The sequence below is a fragment of the Balaenoptera ricei genome, chromosome 3 (genome assembly GCF_028023285.1).
Source record: "Balaenoptera ricei isolate mBalRic1 chromosome 3, mBalRic1.hap2, whole genome shotgun sequence".
NCBI classification, from domain to species: Eukaryota; Metazoa; Chordata; class Mammalia; order Artiodactyla; family Balaenopteridae; genus Balaenoptera; species Balaenoptera ricei.
Window position 1 is genome coordinate 29,563,600 of NC_082641.1, and position 19,207 is coordinate 29,582,806.

The following is a 19,207-nucleotide window of genomic DNA, read 5'->3' on the forward strand; positions in this document are numbered from 1 at the left end:
CCTTATCAGGCATCTCTGTCTTCCCCTCCAAAGTTCTCCTCCTTGTCAGTTGCCTTGTCTTGCCCCTTTATCTTCCTTTCACTCCGCTCTAAATCCCCTTGGCAGTCCCAAGCCATCCTGCTCTCCCTCAGCTTCTGTGTCTCACAGACTAAAATACCAGGCTGATATCTAGAGAAATAACCATGAGTGTTCCTCAAAGTATGCCCCATGGGGCAAGCCTTCCCATCACGTGCCTTGTTATACTCTTTGCCCCACAGAAACAGCTCCCTTTCTACGCAGGCACAGGGCTGCACGGAGAATGTGATCTCTCCATGTTGTTTCAGAAGCAATGAAGATTGACACATGGCTGCCCACTCAAAAGCCCAGCTGCCTCCTTCGCCTCAATTTTGGCTTTCCTTCCTTCAGGCAGGGACTTCCTTGGGTCTCCCCAAAGCGGGGGCTGCCCTGTCCACAGAGCACCCAGGACCTGACCCTATCATAGAACTGATAATGAAACCCGATTTATCTTTCTTCCTGAACCCGCCCAGGCTGGTAGCTCATGGATGTCAAGAACTGTGTTTATTATTTTATTATTTTTTCTTCTATGTTCCTCATCCTTAATACAAATCTCAATAAATGGTTTTGAATAAATACATGTATTGGGTGTCAGTTGCATTTAGAGGGAAGTTGGTAAGGATTTTTTTTTTTAACATCTTTATTGGAGTATAATTGCTTTACAATGGTGTGTTAGTTTCTGCTTTATAACAAAGTGAATCAGCTATACATATACATACGTTCCCATATCTCTTCCCTCTTGCGTCTCCCTCCCTCCCCCCCTCCCTATCCCCCACCTCTAGGTGGTCACAAAGCACCGAGCTGATCTCCCTGTGCTATGCGGCTGCTTCCCACTAGCTATCTATTTTACATTTGGTAGTGTATATATGTCCATGCCACTCTCTCACTCTGTCACATCTTACCCCTCCCCCTCCCCATATCCTCAAGTCCATTCTCTAGTAGGTCTGTGTCTTTATTCCCATCTTGTTGCTAAGGATTTTATTCTCTAATGGGCTCTAAATCATTGGCGTATGTGGTTGAGAGGGTAATGCCTTGTCTATATTGGGTGGTTTAAAAATTGATAATAATGGCGATGTGTGTTTTGATAGGATTTCCAATTCTCAAAGTATTTTCTTATAAAATATTTATTTTATTCTTTTCCCAACGCCGTGAGATTTCTGGATGGTATCACTGAGTTTGCAAATGCTTGTGGTTATTCAACAGTAGAGGCGGGGCTGGCACCTTGCCTTCTGAGTGTAAATTGGTGAAATCTTTCTGGTAATACATGTTAAAAGCCTTAAGAATGTAGATACACTTTGTTTTTTTTTTAGAACAGTATACATAGTTGCCTGTCATTTTTATTTTTATTTTTTCTCTTCATTTTTAACATCTTTATTGGAGTATAATTGCTTTACAATGGTGTGTTAGTTTCTGCTGTATAACAAAGTGAGTCAGTTATACATATACATATATCCCCGTATCTCCTCCCTCTTGCGTCTCCCTCCCACCCCTCTAGGTGGTCACAAAGCACCTAGCTGATCTCCCTGTGCTATGCAGCTGCTTCCCACTAGCTACCTATTTTACATTTGGTAGTGTATATATGTCCATGCCACTCTCTTCGTCCCAGCTTACCCTTCCCCCTCCCTGTGTCCATTCTCTACGTCTGCCTCTTTATTCCTGTCCTGCCCCTAGGTTCTTCAGAACCATTTGTTGTTGTTGTTTTTTTAAGATTCCATATATATGTGTTAGCATATGGTATTTGTTTTTCTCTTTCTGACTTACTTCGCTCTGTATGACAGACTCTAGGTCCATCCACTTCACTACAAATAACTCAATTTCGTTTCTTTTTATGGCTGAGTAATATTCCATTGTATATATGTGCCACATCTTCTTTATCCATTCACCTGTCGATGGACATTTAAGTTGCTTCCATGTCCTGGCTATTGTAAATAGAGCTGCAATGAATATTGTGGTTCATGACTCTTTTTGAATTATGGTTTTCTCAGGGTATATGCTCAGTAGTGGATTGCTGGGTCATACGGCAGTTCTATTTTTAGTTTTTTAAGGAACCTCCATACTGTTGTAGATACACTTTGAATTGGAAAATACACTTCTAGAAATGTATCCAAAGGAAAAGAGATGTGCAAAAACAATTTTGTACACACACAAGAAATCCCCCCTGGTCTATTTATAAAAAAAGAATATTGGGAAAAAAATCTAAATATCAAATCATAAAGGCTTATTTAACTAGATCATGGTATAGATATTCAGCAAAATATTATTTAATTTTAAAAATAATGTGATAAAACTTTTAATGATATGGAAACGTGAAAGAAAGAAGATAACTGAGTACAGGAAGTGGATGTGTTTGACCTCAATTCTAATATATGTATCTCCACATGTGCACAGAAGAAAAACTGGGAATATATATATGCACCCAGTATATTAGCAGTGGTTATCTCTGGGAGGATGATTCTAAAATTAAAAAATATTATTTTTGTAATAAAATAAAGTATTACTAAAATACCTAAATAAAATTAAAAGTTATTACTTTTATAATTGAGGGGGAAAATCCCAATAAAAATTTTAACACCATAAAAACAATCCCTTCATGGACACCTGGTGTTTTGGAATGTAAATACATGGACGAAGTCCCCACTAGGGTGGGATACAGAAATTGGTTATACATGTCATGGCACAATTTTCAGCTGTTGACAGCCAGCCTCCCCGTGTTAATTAGTGGTGGTGTCTGAGCACGTGACCCATCTCTTGGGCAATAAAGAGGGGTTTCAACAGTTCTTGATGTCCTGCTTACTTGTTTTTAAGAACTCCCTCCATTTCTCAGAATTCCATTATTATGTCCATCTTAGGGTTATTTAAAATCCCCAGGGGCAACTAGCTATTATTTGCCATTAAGCTTCTGACAAATGGATGAGAGGCAATTTCATGGAAAACCCCTTGCACTGAGCCTCAGAAAAGGGTGCGGTCATCTTATTAAAACGGAGTTTAAGAAGTTCAGCTGGGTTCTCTCTGCGAAGCTGGGTACTTGTTTTACCCCCGGCCCCTCAGCTTCTGGTCATCCTTGGGATACAAAGCAAAAGGAATTAGAAGTTTAAAGTGTGGAAAAGAGGGAAAGAAGGTGGAGAAAGTGGGAGAATCTGGAAGTCCAAAGGGTGGTAAGGAAGAGGGGCAGCTGGTGGACTCAAGGGTTAAAGCCCCACTCTCTTGTCTATGGCCAGAAATCTGAGCATCTCTGCCAAGTCCTGAAACCACTCCCAGGGCCAAAGTCTCTCTCTCCCCTTACCTTGCTCCATCTTGTACTGGCACATCCTGTCCCTACCTGATTTAATCACCTGTTCTCACTCTTGTACAATATGTTCTTTCAAACTTCCTTCTTCATTCAAAGCATCTAGGCTACTTACACAGCAAGATAATTACTTGTCTCTCTTACTGGCTTATATTTACTCTTTTTTTCTTCTTTCCCCTTTACTCAGCTTCCCTCAGGAGCCCTCTCTTAGCAGAAAAGCCACCTGTCCAATCAAAGATGTAATGGCCAGGGATCTGAGCTAGGCTGGATCTGTGGCGAGAGCAAAAAGTACTCACAGTGCAAACTCCTTGAGAGAAAAAGGAAGGAGGAATGAGAACCAGGATTCACCTCTTTAAATGCATTTTCAGAAAACTTCAGGATGACTCTAGTTTAGTGGATGGAACACCTATCCATCCATCCATCCATCCACCCACCCATCCATCCATCCATCTTTCAAACGTCCACTGAGCATCTCTGATGCAGCAGGCATGGGCAGGGCCCTGATAATTTAGTCTTGTGCTAAAGCAACCCTCCTAATACTTAGGCTGGTAGAGAAGAGAAAAGCTAGTATAACACTTTACTGTAAATGACACAAGTATTAAGAAGGAGCTCTGCAGGGGCCATGAGAGCCAACAGCAGGCAGATTTGACCTACTCAAGGAGGGTGGGGGCTTCCCTGGGGAGGCTACCTGAGGGATGATGAGTAGAAAGTCCCTCTTCTTTCTCTGTTCACAGCCCTGCGTATAGATGGGTGTAGCAGATGCTCCTGGTTGCTTCTCCAACAACCATTTCCCCTTTGTTTTTGCACACAGAGCCCAGTTTTGTCAGCTATCAGCTGTCCAGTCCCAGGGGATGGGGCGTTATCGTTCTAAGGTAACTGTGGTAATCTCACTTCCCATTTATCTGTGATTGGTTTAAGACTGGTTATTCCACCCAGCTCTGGACACTGAGACATGGCAGAAGTCTTCTCGGGTCTGCTGGGGAAGATTTTCCTCCCTGGTCAAAAGAGAGAGGGTGGAAGAGAAGGGTCCCCAGATAAAAAGAGTCTGGGTCCTTGGCTGTATTATGAGCTCCTAAAGCAAACCTGGGACTGGTTTTCTCAGGACTTCTTTGGTGAGTGTTACACGTCCATGGTTTAGTCTGCTTTTAGCCTGGCATCTGGCCTTTGGGGGATGATTTCATCAAAGTCTGGCATGGACAACTCAGTGGTCTAATTGGAGAAATGGGTATGTTTTCAACCCTAGTGGCCTCTACGGGTGGAAATGGTGGATGTGAGTGAGAAGTATCAGGATTCTGCTGTGAAGGGAAGGAACAAAGTAGCTTGTGGCTGGGGTATTGCTTTATTGGGCGCATTCAAAGTAATCATATCCTCACTATTGCTTTATCTGTTTGAATATCCTTTTGATTTTTTTCTTTTCAGTTCTCTGGACAATGGCAGATTTAGTGCTAGCAGTCATTAAAGGTGAAAGTCCAATAATTACTCTGCCTATCTGATTTTTGATGTGCATGCTCTGTCCAAGAAAATACGGAATCTGATTGGTTATTTTGCCATGTATGTAAATAGCTCCCACGTTGTGAGACATTTTCTCAAATTTGAGGAAAGTCATCAATATTTGGCACCAACCACTGAAAGTCCTATAAATGGACTAATCTGATTCAGTTTTCTGGATACTTTTCTAGCAAACAAAAGCCACCCTCATGTTCCAGGGTCTCCCACTGCAGACTCAGAGTTTTGGGAGCCAGGAAAACTGTATCTTCCTGCGTCTCGGGCACAGGAAAACAGACTTGGCAGCTCTGGTGCCCAGGCTGTCATGCGCGCCATTTCCTCTTTACCATTAATGTTTGTCTGGGAGGGGTCTTCCGGGAAAAGTCACATCCTTTTTCTCAGTCTAGTCCTTTGCTTGGCCGTTCGCAAGTGTTATTTGGTAATGAAGAGTCCACGAGATGGTCAGGGCTTGGGGCTGGACATGAACTGAGGTTGCAGTATGATCCAGGTGGAGGTCACACACTTTGGGGCTGGCACACTTAGGGATCTGGACAGGTACAAAGTAACCCTCATTCACCTGAGAGGTGACGCAAGCTGCAGACAGAATTGGGCAGTGGTTTCTAGAGCTGGTTCTGCCATTTCTCAGTCAGATTGATTTGGGCCCATCTCTTCCTCTTTCTGAGAAGAATTTCTTTTAATAGAAACTGTCGAGAGGGTCACATCTGTCTTGCTTTCCTCAGCCAACTATTGTGAGGATGAGATGAATTAATGTTATGAAAAGTCTCCACGGGACTCCAAGTGCTGAGTGTGAACCAGTGGTCAGTAAGAGGTGAATGCTCCCAGATCCTCCACGTCTCTCTGACTCTCTGAGTGGAGGTCTAATTCCAGATGGAGAAGGTTCTCCTTTCTCCCTGAATGTCTTTTGATTTAGGAACTCCCAAGTATCCTTGCTTTAGGACTCTTGGTTACTGAGGGGCTGCCATGTGCCACCATGGTGATGATTTCCCTTTGGCTGGGAGTCCAGTGACCCCTGTGTCCCTCTTGGCTCAGGATTCAGGACAGGGTCATTTGTTTCACAAGGAGCCACAGATCCCAGGGGCCATACAATGGAGGAAATGGGGCCCAAAGCCAATGCCAATCGCTCCTTTATTTGCAGGTATCAGCACCAAGAGCTTTGTGGTGGGGTGGCTTCATGTTTGCTCAGGGCTGGAGTCTGGGCAAAGCACACAAAGTTTGCCTTTTGTGCCCTTTTGCTTTCTCTTTCAAATTCTGTTCTCTCTCCTACTCCTCTCTGTCCTTCCCTACACAGAGGTCATTTCAGGCTCCCTCTGCTTCCCAGAACTCTGCGTTGGCAGTACCAGCAAAGTCAAGAGGAGTTCCACACAACAGAACTCCCTACGATGATGGAAATGGTCTATGTCTTCTCTGTCCAATACAGCAACCATAACCATATGTGACTGTCAAACATTTGAAATGTGGCCAGTGTGACCGAGGAACTGAATTTTTAATATTATTTAATTTCAATGAATTTACATTAAAATTACCACATGAAGCCAGTGGCTAGTGTGTTCGACAGTGCAGGTCTGGAGCTCAATACCTCAATCATTTCAGTCCTTCCACTCCAATCACAACTAACCTGTCCTGCAGAGGATGGATAAAGAAGATGTGGGACATATATACAATGGAATACTACTCAGCCATAGAAAGAATGAAATAATGCCATTTGCAGCAACATGGATGCAAATAGAGATTATCATACTAAGTGAAGTAAGACAGAAAGAGAAAGACAAATATCATATAATATCACTTATATGTGGAATCTAAAATATGACATAAATGAACCTGTCTACAAAACAGAAACAGACTCCTGAACACAAAGAACAGACTTCTGGTTGCCAAGGGGAAGGGGGTTGGGGAAAGGATGGAGTGTAAGGTTGGGGTTAGGGGAGACCTTCAAGATGGCAGAGGAGTAAGATATGGAGATCACCTTCCTGCCCACAAATATACTAGAAATACATCTACATGTGGAACAGCTCCTACAGAACACCTGCTGAATGCTGGCAGAAGACCTCAGACCTCCCAAAAGGCAAGAAACCCTCCACATACCTGGGTTGGGCAAAAGAAAAAAAAGAAACAGACAAAAGAGTAGGGATGCGACCTGCACCAGTGGGAGGGAGCTGTGAGGGAGGAAAGGTTTCCACACACTAGGAAGCCCCTTCGCGGGCGGAGACTGTGGGTGGCAGAGGGGGGAAGCTTCAGAGCCACGGAGGAGAGCGCAGCCACAGGGGTGCGGAGGGCAAAGCGGAGAGATTCCCGCACAGAGGAGCGGTGCCGAGAAGCACTCACCAGCCTGAGAGGCTTGTCTGCTCACCTGCTGGGGCGGGCGGGGGCTGGGAGCTGAGGCTGGGGCTTTGGAGGTCAGATCCCAGGGAGAGGACTGGGGTTGGCTGCGTGATCACAGCCTGAAGGGGTTAGTGCGCCACGGCTAGCAGGGAGGGAGTCTGGGAAAAGGTCTGGAGCTGCCGAAGAGGCAAGAGACCATTGTTTCAGGGTGCACAAGGAGAGGGGATTTAGAGCACCACCTAAACGAGCTCAAGAGATGGGCACGAGCTGCAGCTATCAGTGCGGACCCCAGAGGCGGGCATGAGACGCTAAGGCTGCTGCTGCCGCCACCAAGAAGCCTGTGTGCGAGCACAGGTCACTCTCCACACCGCCCCTCCCGGGAGCCGGTGCAGCCCGCCACGGCCAGGCTCCCGTGATCTGGGGACAACTTCCCCGGGAGAACGCACGGTGCCTCAGGCTGTTGCAATGTCATGCTGGCCTCTGCCGCCGCAGGCTCCCCCCGCATCTGTACCCTTCCCTCTCCCCGGCCTGAGTGAGCCAGAACCCCTGAATCAGCTGCTCCTTTAACCCCGTCCTGTGTGAGCGAAGAACAGACGCCCTCAGGCGACCTACACGCAGAGGCGGGTCCAAATCCAAAGCTGAACCCCAGGAGCTGTGCGAACAAAGAAGAGAAAGGGAAATCTCTCCCAGCAGCCTCTGGAGCAGCGGGTTAAATCTCCACAATCAACTTGATGTACCCTGCATCTGTGGAATACCTGAACAGACAACAAATCATCCCAAATTGAGGAGGTGGACTTTGGGAGCAACTGTAGCCTTAGGATTTGCTGTCTGCGACTGACTGGTTTCTGGTTTTATGTTTATCTTAGTTTAGTATTTAGAGATTATTATCATTGGTAGATGTGTTTATTGATTTGGTTGCTCTTTTCCTTTTTTTTATATATAGATATATATATATATTTTTTCCTTTTTTCTCTTTTTGTGAGTGTGTATGTGTATGCTTTGTGTGATTTGTCTATTTGTCTGTATAGTTTTGCTTTTACCATTTTTCCTAGGGTTCTCTCTGTCTGTTTTTTTTTTTTTTAGTATAGTTTTTAGCGCTTGTTATCATTGGTGGATGTGTTTTTAGGTTTGGTTGCTCTCTTCTTTCTTTCTTTCTTCTTTCTTTTTTTTAAAATTCCTTTTAATTTTTAATAATTTTTTTATTTTAGTAACTTTATTTCTTTTTATTTTCTTTCTTCTTTCCTTCCTTCCTTCCATCTTTCCTTCCTTCCTTCCTTCCTTCCTTTCTTTCTTCCTTCCTTCCTTTCTTTCTTTCTTTCTTTCTCCCTCCCTTTTCTTCTGAGCCATGTGGCTGACAGGGTCTTGGTGCTCCGGCCAGGTGTCAGGCTTGGGCCTCTGAGGTGGGAGAGCCAAGTTCAGGAAATTGGTCCACCAGAGACCTCCTGGCTCCATGTAATATCAAACAGCAAAAGCTCTCCCAGAGATCTCCATCTCAATGTTAAGACCCAGCTCCACTCAACAACCAGCAAGCTACAGTGCTGGACACCCTACGCCAAACAACTAGCAAGACAGGAACACAACTCCACCCATTAGCAGAGAGGTTGCCTAAAATTATAACAAGGTCACAGACACCCCAAATCACACCACCGGATGTGGTCCTGCCCACCAGAAAGACAACATCCAGCCACATCCACCAGAACACAGGCACTAGTACCCTTCACCAGGAAGCCTACACAACCCACTGAACCAACCTTAGCCACTGGGGGCAGACACCAAAAACAACGGGAACTATGAACCTGCAGCCTGTGAAAAGGAGACTCCAAACACAGTAACTTAAGCAAAATGAGAAGATAGAGAAATACACAGTGGATGAAGGAGCAAGGTAAAAACCCACCAGACCAAACAAATGAAGAGGAAATAGGCAGTCTCTCTGAAAAAGAATTCAGAGTAATGATAGTAAAGATGATCCAAAATCTTGGAAATAGAATGGAGAAAATACAAGAAACGTTTAACAAGGACCTAGAAGAACTAAAGAGCAAACAAACAATGATGAACAACACTATAAATGAAATTAAAAATTCTCTAGAAGGAATCAATAGCAGAATAACTGAGGCAGAAGAACGGATAAGTGACCTGGAAGATAAAATAGTGGAAATAACTATGGTAGAGCAGAATAAAGAAAACAGAATGAAAAGAATTGAGGACAGTCTCAGAGACCTCTGGGATAACATTAAATGCACCAACATTCGAATTATAGGGGTCCCAGAAGAAGAAGAGAAAAAGAAAGAGACTGAGAAAATATTTGAAGAGATTATAGTTGAAAATTTCCCTAATATAGGAAAGGAAATAGTCAAGTGCAGGAAGCGAAGAGAGTCCCAAACAGGATAAATCCAAGGACACACTTGCCAAGACATATATTAATCAAACTTTCAAAAATAAATACAAAGAAAAAATATTAAAAGCAGCAAGGGAAAAAAACATAACATACAAGGGAATCCCCATAAGCTTAACAGCTGATCTTTCAGCAGAAACTCTGCAAGACAGAAGGGAGTGGCAAGACATATTTAAAGTGATGAAAGGGAAAAACCTACAACCAAGATTACTGTACCCAGCAAGGATCTCATTCAGATTCGATGGAGAAATTAAAACCTTTACAGACAAGCAAAAGCTAAGAGAATTCAGCACCACCAAACCAGCTTTACAGGAAATGCTAAAGGAACTTCTCTAGGCAGGAAACACAAGAGAAGGAAAAGACCTACAGTAACAAGCCCAAAACAATTAAGAAAATGGTAATAGGAACAGACATATCGATATTTACCTTAAATGTAAATGGATTAAATGCTCAACAAAAAGACATAGACTGGCTGAATGGAGACAAACACAAGACCCATACATATGCTGTCTACAAGAGACCCACATCAGACCTAGGGACACATACAGACTGAAAGTGAGGGGATGGAAAAAGGTATTCCATGCAAATGGAAATCAAAAGAAAGCTGGACTAGCAATTCTCCTATCAAACAAAATAGATTTTAAAATATAGGCTATTACAAGAGACAAAGAAGGACACTACATAACGATCAAGGGATCAATCTAAGAAGAAGACATAACAATTGTAAATATTTATGCATCCAACATAGGAGCACCTCAATACATAAGGCAAATGCTAACAGCCATAAAAGGGGAAATCGACAGTAACACAATCATAGTAGGGGACTTTAACACCCCACTTTCACCAATGGATCATCCAAAATGAAAATAAATAAGGAAACACAAGCTTTAAATGATACATTAAACAAGATGGACTTAATTGATATTTATAGGATATTCCATCCAAAAACAACAGAATACACTTTCTTCTCAAGAGCTCATGGAACATTCTCCAGGATAGATCATATCTTGGGTCACAAATCAAGCTTCGGTAAATTTAAGAAAATTGAAATCGTATCAAGTATCTTTTCTGACCACAACGCTATGAGAGTAGATATCAATTACAGAAAAAAATCTCTAAAAAATACAAACACATGGAGGCTAAACAATACATGACTAAATAACCAAGAGATCACTGAAGAAATCAAAGAGGAAATTAAAAAAATACCTAGAAACAAATGACAGTGAAAACACGAGGACCCAAAACCTATGGGATCCAGCAAAGGCAGTTCTAAGAGGGAAGTTTATAGCAATAAAATCCTATCTCAAGAAATAAGAAACAGCTCAAATAAACAACCTATCCTTATACCTAAAGCAATTAGAGAAAGAAGAAAAAAAACCCCCAAAGTTAGCAGAAGGAAAGAAATCATAAAGATCAGACCAGAAATAAATGAAAAAGAAATGAAGGAAACAATATGAAAGATCAATAAAACTAAAAGGTGGTTCTTTGAGAAGATAAACAAAATCGATAAACCATTAGCCAGACTCATCAAGAAAATAAGGGAGAAGACTCAAATCCATAGAATTAGAAATGAAAAAGGAGAAGTAACAACTGACACTGCAGAAATACAAAGGAACATGAGAGATTACTAGAAGCAACTATATGCCAATAAAATGGACAACCTGGAAGAAATGGACAAATTCTTAGAAAAGCACAACCTTCCGAGACTGAACAGGAAGAAATAGAAAATATAAACAGACCAATCACAAGCACTGAAATTGAGACTGTGATTAAAAATCTTCCAACAAACAAAAGTGCAGGACTAGATGGCTTCACAGGTGAATTTGATCAAACATTTAGAGAAGAGCTAACACCCATCCTTCTCAAACTCTTCCACAATAGAGCAGAGGGAGGAACACTCCCAAACTCATTCTACGAGGCCACCATCACCCTGATACCAAAATCAAAGTTGTCACAAAGAAAGAAAACTATAGGCCAATATCACCGGTGAACACAGATGCAAAAATCCTCAACAAAATACTAGCAAACAGAATCCAACAGCACCTTAAAAGGATCATACACAATGATCAAGTGGGATTTATGCCAGGAATGCAAGGATTCTTCAACATATGCAAATCAATCAACGTGATAAACCATATTAACAAATTGAAGGAGAAAAACCATATGATCATATCAATAGAGGCAGAAAAAGCTTTTGACAAATTCAACACCCATTTATATAAAAACCCTCCAGAAAGTAGGTATAGAGGGAACTTACCTCAACATAATAAAGGCCATATATGACAAACCCACAGCCAGCATCATTCTCAATGGTGAAAAACTGTAACCATTTCCACTAAGATCAGGAACAAGACAAGGTTGTCCACTCTCACCATTATTATTCAACATAGTTTTGGAAGTATTAGCCACAGCAATTAGAGAAGAAAAAGAAATAAAAGGAATCCAATTCGGATAAGAGGAAGTAAAGCTGTCACTGTTTGCCGATGACATGATACTATACATAGAGAATGTTAAAGATGCTACCAGAAAACTACTAGAGCTAATCAATGAATTTGGTAAAGTAGCAGGATACAAAATTAATGCATAGAAATCTCTTGCATTCCTATACACTAATGATGAAATATCTGAAAGAGAAATTAAGGAATCACTCCCATTTACCATTACAACAAAAAGAATAAAATACCTAGGAATAAACCTAGCTAAGGAGACAAAAGACCTGTATGCAGAAAAATATAAGACACTGATGAAAGGAATTAAAGATGATACAAACAGATGGAGAGGTATACCATGTTCTTGGATTGGAAGAATCAATATTGTGAAAATGACAATACTACCCAAAGCAATCTACAGATTCAATGCAATCCCTATGAAACTACCAATGGCCTTTTTCACAGAACTAGGACAAAACATTTCACGATTTGCATAGAAACACAAAAGACCCCGAATAGCCAAAGTAATATTGAGAAAGAAAAACGGAGCTGGAGGAATCAGGCTCCCTGACTTTGGACTATACTACAAAGCTACAGTAATCAAGACAGTATGGTACTGGCACAAATACAGAAATATAGATCAATGCAACAGGATAGAAAGCCCAAAGATAAACCCACGCACATATGGTCACCTTATCTTTGATAAAGGAGGCAAGAATATACAGTGGAGAAAAGACAGCCTCTTCAATAAGTGGTGCTGGGAAAACTGGACAGCTACATGTAAAAGAGTGAAATTAGAATACTCCCTAACACCATACACGAAAATAAACTTCAAATGGATTAAAGACCTAAATGTAAGGCCAGACACCATAAAACTCTTAGAGGAAAACATAAGCAGAACACTCTATGACATAAATCACAGCAAGATCCTTTTGGACCCACCTCCTAAAGAAATGGAAATAAAAACAAAAATAAACAAATGGGACCTAATGAAACTTAAAAGCTTTTACACAGCAAAGGAAACCATAAACAAGATGAAAAGGCAACCCTCAGAACGGGAGAAAATATTTGCAAATGAAGCAACCGACAAAGGATTAATCTCCAAAATTTACAAGCAGCTCAATATCAAAAAAACAAACAACCCCAGTGCAAAAATGGGCAGAAGAACTACACAGACATTTCTCCAAAGAAGATATACAGATTGCCAACAAACACATGAAAGAATGCTCAACATCACTAATCATTAGAGAAATGCAAATCAAAACTACAATGAGATATCACCTCACATCGGTCAGAATGGCCATCATCAAAAAATCTACAAACAATAAATGCTGGAGAGGGTGTGGAGAAAAGGGAACCCTCTTGCACTGATGGAGGGAATGTAAATTGATACAGCCACTATGGGGAACAGTATGAAGGTTCCTTAAAAAACTAAAAATAGAACTACCATACGACCCAGCAATCCCACTACTGGGCATATACCCTGAGAAAACCATAATTCAAAAAGAGCCATGTACCACAATGTTCATTGCAGCTCTACTTACAATAGCCAGGACATGGATTCAACCTAAGTGTCCATTGACAGATGAATGCATATAGAAGTGGCACATATGTACAATGGAATATTAGGCATAAAAGAAACGAAACTGAGTTATTAGTAGTGAGGTGGATGGACCTAGAGACTGTCATACAGAGTGAAGTAAGTCAGAAAGAGAAAAATATATACCGTATGTGAACACATATATATGGAATCTAAAAAAAAAAAAATGGTTCTGATGAACCTAGGGGCAGGACAGGAATAAAGACGCAGACGTAGAGAATGGACTTGAGGACACAGGGAAAGGGAAGGGTAAGCTGGGACGAAGTGAGAGAGTGGCATGGACATATATACACTACCAAATGTAAAATAGATAGCTAGTGGGAAGCAGCTGTATAGCACAGGGAGATCAGCTCGGTGCTTTGTGCCCACCTAGAGGGGTGGGATAGGGAGGGTGGGAGGGAGACGCAAGAGGGAGAAGATATGGGGATATATGTATATATATAGTTGACTCACTTTGTTATAAAGCAGAAACTAACACACCATTGTAAAGCAATTATACTCCAATAAAGATGTTAAAAAAAAATAAAGGTTGGGGTTAGCAGATGTAAGCTATAATATATAGAATGGATAAACAACAAGGTGCTACTGTAAAGCACAGGAAACTATATTTAATACCCTATGACAAACCATAATGGAAATGAATATAAAAAACGAATGTGTATATATATATATACATATATATATGTATATACTTATATACATATAACTGAATCACTTTTCTATACAGCAGAAATTAACACAACATTGTAAATCAAGTATACTTTAAAAAACCCAAAAAACAGTTAACCTTCCTGTGTCCCAACCTCAAGGCCCCCTTCTTAGAGAGGTACCTACAAGTTAATCTGACAAACAAATTCCTATCCATGTTTTAAGTTCTTACCCTTCTTAGGTAAATGCGTAGATATTGAACAATGTCGTGCTTCAGTCAATGCAGAGGCCTAAATGATAGGCATTTGAAGGACTCTGGTAGGCAAGCTCGGTGGGTGAAAAGATTATAGGCTTAGAGTTTTAGAGTGACCTCAAAGCATACTCTATGGATGGGCCCATCGTCCCCAGTGCCCTGGGCTGCTTCAAAGTTCCTCCTAGTCTCTTGCAGTTTGGGGAGAGTTAAGGTCAAAGATGTGTAGATGGGAGCCTGGGAAAGAGCTGGATGTGGGACGGTTGGAATGGGCAGAGCCTAAAGGATGCCAACCTCCTGCAAAAGAACCTGGCATGCCATTCAGAGTGGCATTCTGTTCCACTCTGGGGAGGAGGTGCCAGGGAGAGGTTGTTAGGGAGGGGTCATTACCACTGGACAGGATTGGAGGGTTAACAGTTCAAAGAGACCAGAAACCAGACTGAAGGCCACAAAATGGACTGTGGCACTTCTGGTGGGGTATCAGACAGGAAGTGTGATTTTACTCTTAATTCTAATCCTCCTTTATAGGGACCATTTTGTTTCCTCTGAATTCTTTTATGAACATTGATTTCTGGATGTTCCTTTCACCCTGAAACTGAGCAGCATTTCTGTTTCTCTTGGACAACCATGGGACTGCTCTCAAGTTCTTGCCTGTGTTTTCACAGATACCTACTGGTATCAGAAGCCAACATTTTCACACCAAACACTAGGTTGGGTAAAGGGTTGAGGATAATGAGGGGCGGATGTGGTTTGTAAATAAGTATACATATAAATAAAAAAGAGTAGCCAACCCCCCCCTGGTGCTTTGCAACGCAGTTTAGATCATGCTGTGCTTTTCCAGACCTCATGAAGGGAAGGATTGCTCAAGCATTTAGTGTTACTCTGTCCTCTCTCGTTTGCCTTTCACTCAACCAAACCTCATGAGGCATTTGGCATCAAGGGGCAGAAGCCTAGGAAGAAGAAAGAAAATCTGAGAAGCTGGTGGTTTGGCTGGGTTGATTCACCGGTTGCAGTGTTACTAAATACTCCTGGGCTTTAAGCCAAAGGGTCTTGCTGTGAGGAAGCACTTTGACAACTTATGGCATCCCTTCTGCAAGTCCTCGCTAATGTTTACTCTGAACACTATAAATTTCAGTCTACTCACGTGAAAAATACAAGTCTTTGCTGGGCTGAGGTAACTTAGAGCAGGGGTTTTTCTTGTGGGGGATTTTGTCTCCCCCAACCCAGGGGATGCTTGGCAATGTCTGGAAACATGATTTTATTGTCACTACTGAGGGTAGGACTTTCTCCCCTCTGGAACCCTAGGCGACATCTGAAGACATGGTTGGTTGTCACAAGTGGGGTGGGGGGTGGAATACTGGCATTTAGTGGGTGGAGACCAGGGGTGCTGCTAAACATGCTACAATGCACAAGACAGCCTCCACGACAAAGAATTATCTGTCCTAGAATGTCAACAGTGCTAAAGGTGAGAAACTCTGGCCCCGAGGGAAAGCCCAGGCTTGGTTCTTGACACTGACGTATCAGGTGTTCCTCAAAGGACCATCACTTTTCAGTATCGGAGGACAAGTACCCTGGGGTGACCTCAGGAAATCCTAGGATAATTCTCATCTACCCATGACCTAGTCAGTTTCATATCTTCATGAGTCCTTAGCTTAACACGCTCTGAAAGAGAGAGTGCATCCTCAGGGTGACACGTGCCAAGTTGGTCTCAGAGGGTCAAGATCCCATTTTTCTGTAGTAAATACAGAGGGTAGCCTTGAGGCTTGGTTTCTCCATCTGTCAAATGGACTCATAATACTTCACGACCTATTTATCAGCTGGGCCCGGTATCCTAGGGAGATGGAGTTGGGGCATGGTATTTGAGCTGGCATGAAGGGGGAATATGTGAGTTAAGTACTTCTACCCAACTCCGACTCCAAAATGGCAATAAGATATTGTAGGTGGGGAGAGGCAAACAAAAACTTGTGAGATCCAAGTCAGTAGATTGTGCCTGGGGTTCAGTGGGTCATGGGACCAGGAAGTGATTTTCCCTGCCGAAGGTAGATAGGGCAGATGCAGAGCCCAGCATGTCTGAGTCTTTCCATGAGGACTGTCAGTGGGCTGGGAGGAAGGGGACAGGCAGCTGTGACAATCGTAGGGGCTGAAGGGGACACAGAAAACCATGGCAAGAATTTATGCAGAGCTGCTTGGGAAAATAAAAGCAAACACAATATTTCTTTTTCTGATTTTAAAAGAATAACACAGTCATTGTTGAAATTTTCTCAAGTACAGACAACTATGAAGAGAAAATTAAAATCTCCCATAAATGCACCACGAGGAGATATCAGCTCTTAATAGGTGTGGTATTTTCGTTGACAAAAACAGAGAAGGGTTTTCTGGGCAGGATAGGCTGGGGAGATCGAAAAGGTCTTTGAGAACAGCAGAATGCAGCAATGTGGATGTTGACTAGTTCGAAACTATTCTCTCTGTGAGCCAAGAGAGAAGACTCCTTTCCTGAGCCTGGATGAAGCACACAGTAGGACAGTTGGGCGATGTGACAGAGGGGCACGTGTCAAGTTCCCCTTACCTCAAGGTTCATGTGGAAAGCATCCTTAGCGTTCGCCTCCATGAATAGAAGAGTTCTTTAGCTGAAAGAGGAAATGACTCATTTTAGCTCAAAGATGATGAAACAGGAGATGCCATTTCTTACTCACTTTGCAGCAAGAGCATGACTGAAATCACTGCACTTCAGTGATGGCATAAGACAGCTCTAGTTTTTTTTTTTTTTGAATTAGTTTTCTATCAACCTTATTATGAAGTAATTTCAAACTTATAGAAAAGTTGCAAAAATACTAAAAAAATGTTATATTCCCTTTACCCAGATACCCTACTTATTAATATTTTACATTTGGTTTATCATACTCTTTCTTCTTTTTTTAAAAAAATTTTTTGGCCACACCATGCAGCACGTGGGATCTTCATTCCCGACCAGGGATCAAACCTGCACCCCCTGCAGTGGAAGCCCAGAATCTTAATCACTGGACCACCAGGGATGTCCCTATCATTCTCTTTCTTTTCTGTATACACAAATGATTATTTTTATTGAATTATTTGAGAATAAGTCATGATGTCTCTTCGCCCTCTAATATTTCAGTTGCGTTTTCCTAAGAGCAAGCGCATTCTCTTATATAACCATCATGTAATGACTAAAATCAGAAAATTAACGTTGATATAGTACTATTATCTTATCTACAGATCTTCCTAAAATGTTGCCAGTTATCCTAATTGGGATTTGACTTTGTGAAATTTGGCCCTGGAGACCTTGAATGAAATTTATTGACATATCCTGTCATAGCCATGGCTGAACTGGGAATTTGGCCGCTCCAGCTCAAAGCTCGAGTTTGATTCTATCTCATGGGTTCATATGAGCATTGGCAGAAGCCTGCTTTTCGAGATGTGAATAATTTTTGGTAGTGACAGGGCTGTTCCCTGGGCTGTTGTGTGTGGGCTTATATCAGCTGGGCTATGCCCATCTGGAATCATGGGTCCCATCTTGTTCCTTCCAATATATCTGGCTCTAGGTTTTGTCTAAGACATTTTAAACTCTGAGGACTAACTTGCCTTGGTCTCTGAGGCATGAGGTGACAATTGCTAATAGTATGGATCTGAGTTAGAACAAAAATGATTTCAGGACTTGAATACAAAATAGGCTCCTATATGTGTGCAGTTACTTTTTAAAATTTGCTTTGATATATAGACAACAATTCCTAATTTAATGCTCCGTTTTCTCTTGCACATTCCATGCAAAAACAAACAATCTAACCAGAGTAGCAGGCCAAATAATACTTTTAAATAATTTCTATGTCTTCAAAATCCAGAATCTTGGGGATTATTGTTCAAGGAATCCAGGGCTGAGTGTTCTCCATGCTGACACCCATGGAGAAGGAAGTGGAAGGCAGGCAGCTGCGGATTGCTACCAGCGGCTTCAAGCCAACACGAATCTCTCTCATACACCCCCAATTCCTCAGCGTCACCGCTACTGGCCTAATGAATGCAGAGCCCAGACATCTTTGCAATAAAAACCTATGATGTGATGAGCCCATGTAAGTGTAAAACGGCCAGCCCCAAGGCATCAGCTAATGAGGTGTCTGGTGAACCCAGAGTTCATAACGCAACTGTCTGGGGCAGCTTTCTCAGAAGCCACCAATTTTTCTCCATAGGATACAGTGATGCTGAATTTTTCATTTTAAAATTCGGAACATTCTAGAATGTATTTTAAATTCTGGGAATCATTTCAGGACTTAAAGCCCTCTCTTTGATAATGTTCTAACTCTGGTTAAAACAACCCCTGCTCTGCTCTGTTGCCTCCCAAATTAAATTCACACTTTTTACTCTTCGGCGGGAAGCGCTGAGAGGTCAGCAGAGGCTAGAGGAGGGTGCAGGAGTGGAGCACAGGAGGAGGGCCGCGTTGGGGGTGGAAAGTCTGGAATGGCGAGCAGCAGTAGTCAGGGCTCTGGAGCAAGAAGAAGTAAAGGAGATTGTGGTCCTTTCACTCCTGCAGTTCAACAAACATTGACTGAGTGCCAGGTCTTGGACTCACTTCATTCATTCATCTGTTTATTCATTCAGAATTTTAAAAAATGCCTGGCACACCATTTAGCCCTTGTCACTCTCTACCCCGACTCCCACGCCTACTCTCAACTCTCTTCTGTGCCCTGCGGGCTGGCTCCTGTGATGCTCT

The 19,207-nt window shown here is 42.0% G+C and overlaps 1 protein-coding gene across 2 annotated transcripts in view; it reads right to left on the minus strand.

The window, feature by feature from the left end:
* Positions 1–19,207, minus strand: part of PRLR (prolactin receptor) — a 176,474-nt gene that overhangs the window by 32,853 nt on the left and 124,414 nt on the right. For both annotated transcript variants that reach the window (XM_059919245.1, XM_059919246.1), the window contains exon 2: positions 17,054–17,114. The gene's annotated coding sequence lies outside the window, so the exon portion shown is untranslated. The remainder of the gene's footprint in view (positions 1–17,053; positions 17,115–19,207) is intronic.